This window comes from Bos grunniens, chromosome 2 (assembly GCF_055505025.1).
Source record: "Bos grunniens cultivar Pamir isolate PY7600 chromosome 2, Bosgru_T2T1.0, whole genome shotgun sequence".
NCBI classification, from domain to species: domain Eukaryota; kingdom Metazoa; phylum Chordata; class Mammalia; order Artiodactyla; family Bovidae; genus Bos; species Bos grunniens.
In genome coordinates, this window is record NC_141166.1 from 90,335,026 (window position 1) to 90,350,267 (window position 15,242).

Here is a 15,242-nt window from a genome sequence, read left to right on the forward strand (position 1 = left end):
TATAAGTGGGGTTAGGTAATTTGCCCCACATCAATCAGTTCATAAGGCACCGATTCAAATTCAAGAGTAAGGTCTTTTGCCAAAGTTTATTCTCTTAACTGCTGTACTGTCATCCTTAGAAATTTCCTTTGAAGTTGATGGGAGATAAATGATCAATTCTGTGACTGATTCAGAAATGGAATTGATAAAATCAAAATTTTATAATACAATTATAGTCTTTCTTATAAAGGATTGAGTTGGGTGTGAATTATGGGGGACATTTTCTAATTCTTGCAAGAGACTACTTACATTAATTATTTTATAGCATTATTGGTAATATGCATTAAATAAAGCTAGAAAAATGGGTCAAATTTGGGACATATTTCTTCTGGGGCATTTTGCTGTTAGTCTAAAAAGATTATAGCAGATCAGTATCTCTAAACCACATTGCAACTCGAGGCTCAAATTTGATGATCTTGGGAAAGCTGAAATTCAGTCCTTTTTGGGATTAAGCTATGGCTGCAAGTAATTTGTGGAAAACTAACATTCCTGATAGACTTGAAAAAAAAAAAAAAGAGAGAGAAAGCAAATTGGATCATTCTATCAGGATTTTCCAGAGTATAGAAATCTTAATTTAGTGTGAACTTGGAGGTAAGGGAAAGGAAGAATAGAAAGAGAAGATAGAAAAGAGAAGGAATTGACCAGAAACAATGAATAAATTGCTTACAGTGGTCGTCTATCAGAATTAAAATATCTCTAACTTTCACTTACTAAATTCTCTTACTTTTAGCTGTATTCTAACTAGTAGTTTTAAATTATTATAATATTAAAATACATTCTAGATTGTTAACAACTGAAGATGAAAGTATATCCAGTCTGGCTGGGCTTAATCAGTTAATTAAATATTTTCTCTCTGTTAATATACAGCGTGTTATCAAGTGGAGCAAGTATTTGACTTTTCAGTATGACCATATGGTATGTGTGCTAAATAGAATTGTCTTTAGGTGTAAGCATCAAAGACCCTGAGTTAAAATCCGTCAGCATGGAAGGTAGGTCGCTGCTAGTGTTCAGTGATACAGGAGTATGAGGGCCAATGTTTGTGATTCCTGGTTGCAAGTAGCATTTATAGCTTATTAAGTTTATGCTCAGGGCAGAAAGAAGTGGGAATGGATGAAAAAAGCGTTTCCAGAATCCCCATGTAAACTTTTCTCATGTCTCATTAGCTATAGCTGAGTTCAGCTGGCGATCGTTAGCTTCAATGGAGACCAGAAAAAGCGAGTTTTATAGTTTTTTCACCTGTATTGTGGAGGTGAACTCAGTGGACATGAGTTTGAGCAAGCTCCGGGAGTTGGTCATGAACAGGGAAGCCTGGTGTGCTGCAGCCTATGGAGTTACAAAGAGTCGGACACAACTGAGTGACTGAACTGAACTGGTGGTGGAAGGTGAAAGGTAGAGGGAGTTGGGAACAGATGTAGAATTAGCCAGCCCAGAGTTCCCCTTTAATGCCGTTTTGTAAGTTGAGTTGGGCTTCCCTGGTAGCTCAGTGGTAAAGAACTCACCTGCCAATGCAGGAAATGCAGTTTCAGTCCCTGGATTGGGAATATCCCCTGGAGATGAAAATGGCAACCCACTCCTGTATTCTTGCCTGGGAATTTCATGGACAGGGGAACCTGGTGAGCTACAGTCTATAAGGTTGCAAAAGAGTTGGACATGACGGAGCAATTAAACAACAACGGCAAGTAGAATCATTAAATATTAAGTCTAATAAAACAGATTTCAGAAGGACATACTAAGAAGGACTTACTAATCATCCTGACTGCCCAGAGGTTAGTTGGGCTGCACCAGTAGGTAATACATTCTCTATCATTGCATGTATTTAAACACTGAGTGAATGAACATTTGGCCAGTCTCCCATGGAGAAGATTTAAGTGTTTAGGTGGATAAGTGGTTGAACTAGCTATCTTTTAAAGTTGCCTTCAAATCTTCAAGACTTGATACTCTGTAAGCACTACAGTTTTTAGTAATTGGAAAATTTTTTCTTTGTAGCTCACTCTTCCTGTTATGTCCACTGGCAGAAATCTGCTTTTACTTTTATCTTAACATTAATATCCAACAGTGAGATTTCTAGATAGTCTGTATAAAGAAAATATCTTTATCCCCAACTGTGTTTATATCTTTAAAAAAGCCATTTTTCCCCCCAAGAGATGTTGACAGAATTAACGTCAGAAAAGTTCTTTTTTTTTTTTCTAAATGGATGTGGTTTTCTAATTTGATGCATTTTAAAACTTCAAAGGCTTTACTAAAGCTCTCACATGTTGTCCTTAAGATGCACGGTAGGAATGTCAATTTCCATGGCAGTCTTGAAGCACTTCTCTTGTTTTTTTGTTTGTCTCCCTTTGAAGTATAAATTTATAAAACTAATCTCTCTTTGGGTTTGAACCTATGTTCATGAAAGACAGAAATTGTTTGAAGAGAAAATCATATAGTGAGTCAAAATTTTAAATTGGATAATATTGAAAGTTTTGAATTTTTGCTGAATACAGGCCAAATTAAAATGTTTCTTACTCCTAGGGAACATTATATAGAATAAGACTGATTTTTGCTTTGATGAAAGGCTAAACCAAAGATGTTAGAAAAATGCAGGAATTCATAGTATATTCAGTGCTGAATTATATTTGTCAATTTCTAGAGTCCGATGAATGTTTTCAAATATACCCTATAAGCCTCAAGACAGAGAATTTTATTATTGCTATCCTCTTTTTAAATAGATGGCATCAGGAAAGATCAATTAAACAAGAAGGTGGAGAATAAAAGGTAAACTTCAAAAAAGATGACTCTCAACTTTGATTTGTCAAACAAATCCAAATGAAGTCAAAATCAAGATATTTTCTTCCTTTCCTGTCAGATGTCATTGAAACACTTTTTGGTACAGAAATATTTAGTATTATCCTTAGTTCATTTTTAATCTTCCCATTTTCTAGATAATTGGTGAGAGTATGGGGAAATGGGCCCTCTTATTTATTTCTGGTGAGAATGTTAATTGGCCTAGTATCTGCAAAAAGCTCCCCAAATATAATAATTTCCAACTCAGAAATCCTACCTCTAGGAATTTATTCATCTGAAATCCTTATATAAGTTGCAGAAGATAAGCCAAAGAATAGTACTATAGTATTGTTTATAGTAATGAAAAATTGTTTATAACCTAAATAAAAGCCACTGATGTGGTGGTTGAGAAAACTATGGCACATTGATAAGAGTAGCAAACTATGTAGATTAAAAAAAAAGTACTAAGAGAAAATGTCTATGATATATCCCTTTTGATTCTTAAAAAGTATGTGGTTGAATACATTTTATAAAATGTTTTACAGGATGTATCATTATTATTTAACAGTCACAGTTTGGGGAAAGACTTTAGCATGATTCTGTAGCACTATGTCTTAAAAGTTGAACTTGATTCAGGGACCATCTATATAGTGAACTCTAATGTTTCCTTCATGTTAGATGTCTTAAAAGCCATTCATATTGTCCTAAGAACAGCAGTTTTACAGTCAGGATGTGGGGAGAAAGAACTGCCTGAGAAATTAGTTTTAAAAAACCAATTGGAAATTAATTTATTTCTACAGGCTATTTTTAATTTTGGCAAGTCAACTAAATTCAATGCTTTGGTTTATCTATCTGGAAAACGGGAAGCTTAAAAATGGACTAAGAATAATACTAAATGCTTCTGTACATAAATGTTGAGCCATATTTAGTTATCTCTTCATTTCCTTCTTTGTTTTTTTTTAAAATCTGGGTATCTTTAAAGATTAAGTAGTGAAGAAAAGTAAGTTTCTTCTTTTTGAGCATCCTATCACAGCTATAGAGTACACTTCCTTAGTGAAGGGTAGAAAAATTACACAGAACAGTTTTCCTACTGCACCTATTCTTTTTTTTTTTTTTTTTATCAGCTTCCTCTCTCTTTCTCTCTCTCATGCTCTGTTATTCCACAGCCTTCTATTTCCTTACACCAATGGCTCATCTTAGACCTGTACTTCCTTTGGACTCAGTCATACTATAATAGAACTGAGCCTTGGGCAGCCCTTAGTACACAGCTGTTGGTGCTCAGGATTACTCCTTACTGCTGTTACTAGGCAATGTTTACTGAGACCACTAATGATCCTGCTCAGCCATTGGTTAGTGCTGCAGCCCCTCCCCCAAGTGAGCAACTGTCAGTTCAGTTTAGTTCAATCACTCAGTTGTATTGGACTCTTTGCGACCCCATGGACTGTAGCACACCAGGCTTCCCTGTCCACCACCAACTCCCGGAGCTTACTCAAACTCATGTCTATTGAGTTGGTGATGCCATCAAACCATCTCATCCTCTGTCTGCTTCTCCTCCTGCCTTCAATCTATCCCAGCATCAGGGTCTTTTCAAAAGAGTCAGTTCTTCGCATCAGGTGGCCAAAGTATTGGAGTTTTAGCTTCAGCATCGGTCCTTCCAATGAATATTCAGGACTGATTTCCTTTAGGATGGACTGGTTTGATCTCCTTGCAGTTCAAGGGACTCTCAAGAGTCTTCTCCAACACCACAGTTTAAAAGCATCAATTCTTCAGTCCTCAGTTTTCTTTATAGTCCAACTCTCACACCCATACATGACTAATGGAAAAACCATAGCCTTGACTAGAGGAACCTTTGTTGGCAAAGTAATGTCTCTGCTTTTTAATATGCTGTCTACATTGGTCATAACTTTTCTTCCAAGAAGCAAGCATTTATTAATTTCATGGCTACAGTCAACATCTGCAGTGATTTTGGAGCCCCCCAAAATAGTCAGTCTCTGTTTCCATTGTTTCCCCATCTGTTTGCCATAAAGTGATGGGACTGGTTAGTGGTCCTACACAGCCACTGGCTGGTGCTGCAGTGGGCCCCTCCCCCAAGCAAACAACTGTCGATGAGGAAGTGTTAGTGAGCCCATTCAAAGTCATCAGCGTGGTGGTCCTCAGGTGGAGAGTGAGGTAAGAGGTGGATCCTGGCCTTCTTCCAGGGGCCCACCAGCTCACCTGGGCTTGGGCCAGTGGGTGAGTTGGGGGGCCCAGAGAACAGGTTGGGGGCTGTGTCCTGCAGGGTTTCAGAACTCTCACCAAGGCTGCTGGGCCGAGGGCATGAGGTGGAGGTGAACTTCTTCCATATCTCTGCCTCTGTGATCTAATGGCAGTGGCCATCTGCCTGGGTCACAATCTGTGGGAGCTGGTCCCAAGGGAGCCTGAGGGCCAGTAGGGTCCTGGGCACTTGGCTCACTCAGGGACGACAGCTGGAAATCTGGGGACCTGGCCCTGAGAGTTCCACCACCTGAGATCTGCCTCCCCTTAGCTGGGACTGAACCTCAGAGGGTAACAGGTGAGTGTTGGGCCCTGGCCCTTTCTTGTCAGAACAGACAATAACATTTGGTGGAGTTTACAGGAGCCTGAGACCTGACCTCAAGAACAAAGGATCTGACACTAAAAAGTTTCGACAACTACCTATACCTCTGCCTCACCTTTCCTATAAAAGAGCTTTGCTGAAAGCTTTCAGGGAGTTTGGGGTTTTTAAAGGCCTGAGCCACCCACCTCTTTGCATGGCCCCCAATAAACCTTTGTTTGTCCCACACTCCCACATTTTGGTATTGGGATGTGAGAGTTGGACTGTAAAGAAAGCTGAGCGCCGAAGAATTGATGCTTTTGAACTGTGGTGTTGGAGAAGACTCTTGAGAGTCCCTTGGACTGCAAGGAGATCCAACCAGTCCATTCTAAAGATCAGTCCTGGGTGTTCATTGGTAGGACTGATGTTGAAGCTGAAATTCCAATACTTTGGCCAGCTGATGCAAAGAGCTGACTCATTGGAAAAGACCCTGATGCTAGGAGGGATTATGGGCAGGAGGAGATGAGAACAACAGAGGATGAGGTTGGATGGCATCACAGACTGAATGGACATGGGTTTGGGTGGACTCCGGGAGTTGGTGATGGACAGGGAGGCCTGGTGTACTGCAGCTCATGGGGTTGCAAAGAGTTGGACACGACTGAGTGACTGAACTGACTGACCTCACTGTGCGTCGGGCACATGTTGTGTTTCAGTAACAATATTTGATAAAGCCCTTGCTGTTCAGATATGTTCCAGATCAGAAGGATGTTGCTATTTTCTCATGGTTGAGCTGTTTTCTTATGATTCTTGCTTTTCTATTCAGTGGTGAAACTAGTGACACAGTGATAGTATTTTTTTTTATGTTAGACTTTTTCATCTCTTATTATATATCTTAGTTTCTTTAAGAAAAATTTATAGGCCACAAGTACAGTGGTCATTCATTTTTAAAGTACCTCTGATATCTGAATAGGTGGTCTTACATCATGCATACATTACAGTACATACATATTGAAAGCTGAGTTTGAGAATAAATCACAAGTACTAGGAACAAATCTACTTTTCTGATTTCTTTTATTTCAAAATGTTTTGAGGAGAAAAAAGGGCTGTGACATTTGCACAACACATATATCAGTGCATGGGATGTTATGTGTCACTTCTGTTTATTGTGGTCAGTGGAACTATAGGTCAAAGAAGTCACCTATAGGCAAGAACAGCATTAGAATATTCATGGTTCAGCACTTGGTATCACTTGGCATGACACAAAGCTACTAATGCAGGTGTTTAAAGGACTTCCCAAGCTCTTGGAAGGTCAAGGTCAGTACCATTTAAACATAATTAATGATCATTAATTAGTTTTATTTAATTTACCTTTTATATTCTTGTCAACTGTAGAGTAAGATAATAAACACTTTTAAACAAGCCTGTAAGAAAGAGTGAATTCAAATTAATTAAATTAACAAGACCATTGAGAATCATTGGGAATGGAAATCTCTAGAAAGTTTCTTTGAGCATCTAGATCAAAGCTGTCCAGTGGAAGTAAGCCACCAATATAATTTAAAATTTTCTAGTTATCACACTAAAAAATGAAAGGTAACAGTTGGCATTGATTTTCAGATTATGTTTTATTTTATTCAGTATAATAAAAATATTAGCATTTCAGCACATAATCACTTTAAAAATTACTGAGATTCAAAAGATTCTCCTTTTGTACTAAAACTTTTGAAATCTGGTGTGCATTTTGCACTTATAGCACATATCATATTCAGACTGGTCATATTTCAAGTACTCAACAGCCATTTGTCTAGAAGGTACCATATTGGATAGTACAAGTCTAGATTTTTAGAGTTGAAGCTAGAACATTAGTTCATTTTCATTTTATCATAGCTAGTATGTTGTTATAATTAGAGAAATTAATGCTTAGAATGACAGCTAAGTCTAAGGACATAGAGTGAACTACCACTTAATAAAGAAAATGTAATGGATATGTTGCTGATTCATTGCCAAGGGGTAGAGAAAAATACAAGCTGCTAGTGCCTTCTATTATGCAACAAATAAAAGTCTAACCCACAAATCTAAAGGGAAAAGTCAAACTAATGAGCTTTGGTTGGAATGAGACCAATGGCAGAACCAGTTTGACCACACAAGCATTTCCTGTAGTCTCTTGGAGAGATGGATATCAGGGCCATACCGTGGGCCTGAGGGCAGGATGCCAAAGGGCAAAGACCAAGATCTTTCAATGTCAATTTTTTACATTGCCCATTTGTTAGATTCTTAATGAAGCTTGGTGAATTGACAAGCATACTGCCTGGTGGGATGTACATACAGTAGGACTGTTATAGTATTATATTCCGGTTCATAGTAGGGGAGTCTTGCATTTATATTTAGTTTTTCAAAGGGTATTTTCATTTATTTTCACAAATTTTAAAAACAGGCTTTACTAATCATGGCTTACCAAGCAAACTAAGGCCAGAAAATTTCATTTTAGCAAATGACTATTGATTGAGCAGTTAATAAGCAAAGAATTGTGTTGGCCTTCAGATCTGTGTGTGTTCAGTTGTGGCCTTCAGGAGGTCATGGTAATTGTTACTTGAGAACTTAGATGTACAAGGCCTTATACATATATACCTTGAAAATAAATCATTGTAATCATTTGATTTCAAGGTAGTATATTCAGATCTGCTCCAGGAAAATGCCCAAATCTTGCTGCTTAGCCAAATCTATCTGCTTCTTTATCCTGGTAACCTGGATTAGACCATGCAGGAGCCTCAAGGAATTCTTCCCTCAGAGTAACATAGAGCCAACTAAGCCATTCTCCTTATTCTTCTTATATCTTCCTCTTGGCTTTCCCACAGAGAGATAAAAGATAGAGTTAGTATTATTCTCTTCATTCTCCACTCAGAGATTTACTTGCTCCTCCATACTCTTGGATACACATTTAAGCTCTACTTGCTAAAAATAAAATTGCCTATACATGTGTTGAGAATGACGGTAACAGTGGTGGTGGAAATGAGAGTAAGATCTTGAAATCCCCCTAGGTGCCAGCGTGAGGTAGGGCAGAGTGTGTCACTATAACATTCTCAATCTTGTATCTTTCTTCGTTTAAGTCAATTGATTTAGCATTCAAGGCTAGTAAAGGAGAGACACAGCTACCTCTTTCAAGAGAGATGAGTGGACATTTTTGTGAGATCTTTAATCCTTGGAGTTACTCTTATTTACTTTAACCAATATGACTGTCATTTTTACCTATTCGGCTGTTTATAAGTGTGTCTTTTTTATTGTCCCCAGAAACTACTGAAACTTGTTATGTAATTACTTTCATTATTAGTAAATTCATTCTAAAGTCATTTTATACAGTTGCTAGTAATTCAGTTCTTATTTACTCTTTCAGTTGTGCATAGCTATTGTTGAACCAAATTTATAAGCACAGACTACATATTTTAAAGTTTTATTAAAGTATAGTTGACCTACAGTGTTGTTAGGACTATATGTATTTTGCACCAGAGCTATTGCAGCAAGTTTTACCAAATAATACAGTTATGAGTAGTGTGAAAACGCCTGAAACTTGCTTTCCTATCTTTTATAGTTTTATACTACAAGAATGTATATACTTTTCGGACCAATTCTTTGTCCTTATGTAATATACAAAAGTCTTTCCTTTTATACAAAAAAAAAAAAAAAAGCTGGATTTCCCCCTCTGATTCTGCTTGGTACAAAATAGAGGATCTTATTCTGGCACCTGAGCAGTTTCTGGAGCAAAATATTTCTCTTCAGATTTTCCCACTTTTCTAGTTATTGGAGATAGTCAGGAATTCCTATACCAGTCCTGATCTTAAGGAGACCTTATCATTAAAGAAGTTTGGCTTTTAAGGGAAGGAAAATAATGTTAACTCTCTCTCAGGAGTTAACAAACTTTGGGGGAGGTGGTTTATCATTTTTATTTTCAAGGTGAGACAGAGTTCACATGGATGAGATATGAAAGAGAAGGTCCTCTAGAGAAGGGGAGTTGGTTTTCTCATCTTTATCTTCAGTAGCCAAATGAGGATGGTGGGGAGACTAAGATGATAGACATTTCTTGATCAAAACCCAAGGGATAGAAGGGAGGAAGAAGAAGAGAAAAGATGATGGAGACTATAGCAGACTTCCATAGTCTAAGTTAGATAAAAGACATGGTTATAGTTAAGGGTGGATTTAGTGGAAGGTTTTTTTTTTTTTTAAGTGGGGAAAATATAGGACATCTCTTCTTTGGAGAATTGACAATGTTCAACTCTGGACTCATGTTAAAAAAGAATCACCTGAGAGCTTTTAAAAACACCTCATGTCAGGGCCTCAGATAAATTTATCAGAGCCTCTGAGAAATGAGACTTACGGTCTTTTTCAAAAGCTCCGGAAGTTCTAATGTGCAGCCGGGGTTGAGAATCAACAAGAGGCGTATTGTACTAGGATGGTATTTTCCCACTCTAGACAAATAGGTTTTGAATGTGAAGACAGGATCACTGTTTTTGGAAAAACTCTCAATGTTGATCCAGTGGATAGCCAATTCTGAAAATCACTGCATCAAAACCCTAACATTCAATGTCATTTCTCACCCTGTATTCCTTATTTAGTGGATGGCATCACTGTACAACCTTATGCCTAAGTTTACACTTGCCAGTTTTATCTTATATTACAAAATTTGTTTCTTATAGGATGTTAAGTATACATGCTAAAACAGAAAATGAATTCAGTTTTCTTGACGTTAGAAAACCATCGGTTTTAGTCAGTTTACAAATTCAATTAATTATTCCTCTTCATATTTGTTTCATTCTCTTCTCCATTCTATCATGGCCTCAGTTCAAGCTACCATATCAACTAATGTGTTAATTTCTATACTTACCCGCCAATCTCTAGTCGCATTTCATGTTCCCCTGACTACTCTCTCCCAATCCATCAGACTCACTTCTGCCAAATTGGCTAATCCCAAATGAAAGTATGATCATATTGATTTCCTACTCAAATTCTTTTAATGACTCAAAAGTAAAATTTGTGTGTGGCATGAAAAGCCATCATGATGTTGTCCCAGTCTTCTTTTGTTTTATTCCTGCTACGGTCTCTTTTTATAATTCAGAAATATTGAGCTACTTGGTGGTTCCCTGAACTGGCTCCTTTCTCTCCTCTTCCATGTGGTACCCTGCCTCCATTAGTCCCCCCATCACACTGCTTATCCTTCAGGTCTTAGCTCAGTCCCTTCTCTCTGAAACCCTTCAGCAGTCAGGCAGTGGGCAGTTCCTTTGATACTGCCCCTGTCATTCTAGAACAACTTACATTGAGACCTTTTCTTTATTCTAATTGTTAATTGCATATGTCTCTAACCTCACTTGACTGTATGCTTCTTGAGGGTATGGAAGAAAGAGGCTTTGAGCTATGGGCTTGAATCTTTAGATGAACTCATTAACTTATTACATAGTTTGAGCTGTCAAGAGAAAACTGGTGTTATAACTAATAACAGAATCGCCACAGAACACTTGGTATTAAACTAACATAAGGTTACTGAGGTCATTATGAGTGATAAATGTAATTTGCTGTGACAAAATACGTTTTTAACTTAAGTTTCACCATTGTATTACCTTTCTTAATTCTTTAACAGTGGAACATCTTGTGACTAAATGAGTGTGTACATTTTAATCTGAAAAGTGCTTCCCTGTTTCAGCTTAGCTTAGTCTACAGGTCTCACCCATGGTCCCACAGTTATTCATTTCTAAGTGTACTTGACAGTGTCTGAAAGCCTCTTGACTGACCCATTAGTTCATTTATTTAACACAATGTTATTGAATATGGAATATGTATAGAACAATTACGCTAACGGTAAAGGATACAGAGATGAAAAAAAAAACAAAAACAGTTTTTCCCTTTGGGGATTAGAAAGCATAGGTTTTACATATGTTTATTTTAATCCTCCTAACAGTCCTGAGGAGCAAATATTACATCTCCATAAATGAGGATGTTCCAGAATATTTTTCATCTCAAAGGGATTGAAAGAGTCAGACACAACTGAGTGACTAACACTTTTAACTTTTATCATCTCAAAAGCAGCTTAAAGCTGGTGCTTTCCTAAGTATAAAACATAAAACATCTCTCATTGTTTTGGAGATCTACTTGTGATTTACAACTGTGTTTCTTAAACTTTAATGTAAAGACAAATCACCCCCAGGATCATAGTAAAATACAGATTTTGGTTTAGTAGGTCCAGGGTGGGATCCCAGATTCTACATATCTAGCAAACTCTGAAGTGCGGTGCAGTTGGTCTGTGAACCGTACTTTGAACAGCAAAAGTTCAGAACATCATGTGTAGAATTCCTTTGTGTCAAACACTGTTCCTTTATTTATTGAGTCTTTTGTTTTGAAGATGGAAGCCAAGTACTAAGTTCTCACATCCTTATGCTTCCTCAGCCTTCTGGGCCCAGTCAGCATATTCACCCATCGTCAGTCTTCTTTAACTCTTCTACCCCACAACCATCTGGTCCCATTACAAACTCTACTCTGCTTATCAATAGTTGTTTTCTCGTATCTGGTTTGTTTCTTAATCTACCTGGTAAGCTCTTTAAGGGCAAGAACCACATCTTGTTCATGTATTAGCTCCTCCATACTGCTAGTATCCTGCTGCACACTAGATACCAATGAGTAATATGAGCTTGTGTTTATAGAGGAGTCTAATGTGTCCCCTGGACTGTATTCCATTTTTTTACACACATTTTCTCATTTAATCTTTCACAGACTGTGACATTCTTACTGTTTTGCAGGTATACAAACTGAAACCCAGATAGTTTATTACTTAAATAAATAAACATTTACCTAGTAGTCACGGCAGGATTTGAACTCGGCTTTTATTCTGCAGTCTATATCCTTTCCTTTCTGACACCAAGCTACTACTTATTACAGTGGACACTTACTCAACTGACAGACTAATCTTGTGAATTAATTATCATTTGAAGCAAAATTGAATTAGAGACTTGAGTTTTACTTTGTTTTATCCATTTTTATGGTGGGAATCTCTGCAATAGGAATCATCAGGAGAATTTCAGGAAAGGATTCTGATCTAACTAGTCTCCCAGTTATTTTCTGGTCAGACCAGTTTCTTGCACTGGGGCAGGTTTCAGGCTGGCAATGTCATGAATTTTATGAAGCCTGATGAAGGGCTGGTGGCTCTGACAAGGCTATTGTCTAATTCTCACCACCACTTCTTCATTTACTTCACTTCTAGATTCCTATCTTTGGAAACCAAAGAAGACTATTGTGATTAGATATTTATTCTACTGACTTACCAGTTGATATAGAGGTAGTTGTTTTATAATTCAACATGCTTTTGTGACTTTTGTCCTGTTTTATGTCAATTTTACCTACCCGAGGGCATGTCTAGCTAGAATGAAATACAGTCTATGTTTGCTGATGATTATTTGTCCATTATTTTAAAGTAAAATATAGAAATGGATCACTTAAATACAATTTTAGAAGGGAAAAAATTCTGCTTTGTCTTTCTAGCTTTGTTTTCCTGGAGGTTAATAAATAGTATTTTGGGTATATGAACAACGTTTCACCTTCCTGTAGTTCTTCTAACCTCTATTCCTGGAGGCCTCATATTATGTGCCTTCTTCAGTGAAAGCAAATTGTAAGAATTTTTATGCCCAATGGAAGCTTTTCTATACAAAAATACTCAAACTTTGTTAGATCTTTTCTGATAAATCTTATAATCCCCAAACCAGAATGTTTCTTAAAATAGCTATTGTTCTGGAAGAATCCTATAGAATGAAGCTTGTCCCAGTGGTGGCAGTCAAGGATAGTGTTTCTGAGCCTGGGCTCTGGAGAAGAAAGACTGGGTTTATAGTTTATTATCTGCATAGACTTGGAGGGTTCACTTAAATATCCCAAGCCTTTTTGCCATCATCAGCAAAATGGTTATGATAATAGTTCTTATGAGGATGAAATTAGATAACTCATATAAAGCACTTAGCATTTAGCAAAAACTCAATAAATTTTAACTTTTATTATTTCACTTTTCTCTTGACTCACTTCCAGAATGAAAATTCTAGAAGAGTATAGGTATTGCAGTGTGGATTGCTTTGCTTAATTGTTACAGTTTGTGAAAAGAGATTATTTGGAAAAAATGCTTAATATTTTGCAGCAAGGTTCTGATTTGTGAATATATATGCATTTTCTTTTTCAATTTTGGTATCTGTTTTTAATATGAGTCATTGTGGTTTGGTTATACTTTTCTTTCATGAACAGTTATTTAATTATGGCCACAGAACCAACTTTATTTCATTCTGACTTTTGGAATATTCTAGGATTTAATGTTCTCTCTGGGAAGAGGATTGTGAACTATTTAAGTGCTTTTTTTTAGGTTTCCATCCACAGATAGGTATAGTTAAAATAAACTAAGAATACACTAGCATGAAGGGGCTAGAATAATGACATTATGCTTAAACAATCGATAATGCTTGGTGGTGTTTTATACTTTTCTTCTGAATAGATTTGGAGTGTTCTATGCTACACTGTATTTTCTTGGAAGCTTAATAAATAATCTCCTCAAGAAATTTATATCTTTTCAGCATATTTTTTTTTCTTAGACCCAAGATTACATATATAGCACTTAAGTTAAACTCTATTCTCTTTATGTGCATACTTAGACATTGAAGCATAGACCATTTATTCTTATAGGTCAGGACCCTGTAAAAATTAATGAGATGTGTCAGAATGGTGCCTTTGGGGATGACAAAACTGGTGATGCTGTTCCAGATGGAAGACAAGGCGAATTCTACCAGTTGAGGGCATTACCTGCCTGGTTCAGTAAGAAAAACTTCTTAGTTCTGGAGAGCTCTTGCAATGATCTATCCATAAGAGCAAATGCAGTACATTTTAAATTATAAGCTGGTAATAGATAAAAATACAAGATTATGTTAAAATATTTTACACCATTTCTGCTTTGTTCTAAGCCCCATTCCTAGGTGGATTCTATATCAAACAACAAAATTTAAATATAGAGAAGAAGTAATTTGATTTACCAAAGGAGTTTTTGTTCACTAAAATATTTTATGTCAGAATCTTCTAAATGGACTCACAAAATCAAGTGCTTACAGGGATCAGGTGGGATCTATAACAGAGTAAAGTGGACTGGATGGACATCTAGAGAGTTCAATCCACTGACTAGAACTATTTTCTTAAATTCATTCATCCAGGTCTTTAGCTGGTGTGGTAAAAATAACAGTGTCTGCAAATATGAGTTTTCTTCTGGGCTCTTCCGCTTATTGGTTCTATTGTCTTGGACATAGGTATATTTATCAACAAAATGGGGGCTTGACATGAATAACCTCTAAGGTGAGTTCCAGCTTTGAGTGGTGGAAGTTTGTGGATACCAGTCACTTTAGCATTTTACCACCTAACGTTCTGAGAAACAAGAAGCTAAATGGAGTCTCCTGTAAAGGCTAGATTGGAGAGCCCTGAAAGACTCTCTACCTCTCTCTAATAAAGGTCTTATAAACCATTCCCTTAGAATTGTTCCCCAACCCCTATGTCTCCCAAAACCCCCCAAAATAGGCTAAGGGTAATAAAGTGAGGAGGCCTTGCGTGGAGACTTTAAGTACAAAGTCTGTAAAATTTGAATAGAGGCAGGTAGAAGAAAAAGCCAAAAAAAATGAAATTACACTGTGTTTGAAGAAAGATTTTTTTATTCATTACCTTACCCCGAGTGGAGTGTCAGTCACCCAACTAATGTTGGGCTCCCATTAGGCTCTTAAATTAGCCTGATTGGGGGCAATATTTCCAATATTAAAGCATTTGAACCTTCTCCTCCCATTCACACACACATACTAATCAGGAGTCTTAATTGCCTAAAAATAAAATCTGGTCTACCTACTAT

General features: G+C 37.0%; 1 long non-coding RNA gene across 17 annotated transcripts in view; it reads left to right on the top strand.

Moving 5' to 3' along the window:
* LOC147378323 (uncharacterized) overlaps nt 1-15,242 on the top strand; it is a 209,773-nt gene that overhangs the window by 46,932 nt on the left and 147,599 nt on the right. For 2 of the 17 annotated variants that reach the window (XR_015151860.1, XR_015151872.1), the window contains exon 1: nt 1,293-1,428. The exons of 3 other annotated variants lie outside the window; for them this stretch is intronic. This is a non-coding gene — a long non-coding RNA (uncharacterized LOC147378323). 12 more of the 17 variants (XR_015151861.1, XR_015151873.1, XR_015151857.1 and 9 more) reach the window with 7 other exon arrangements.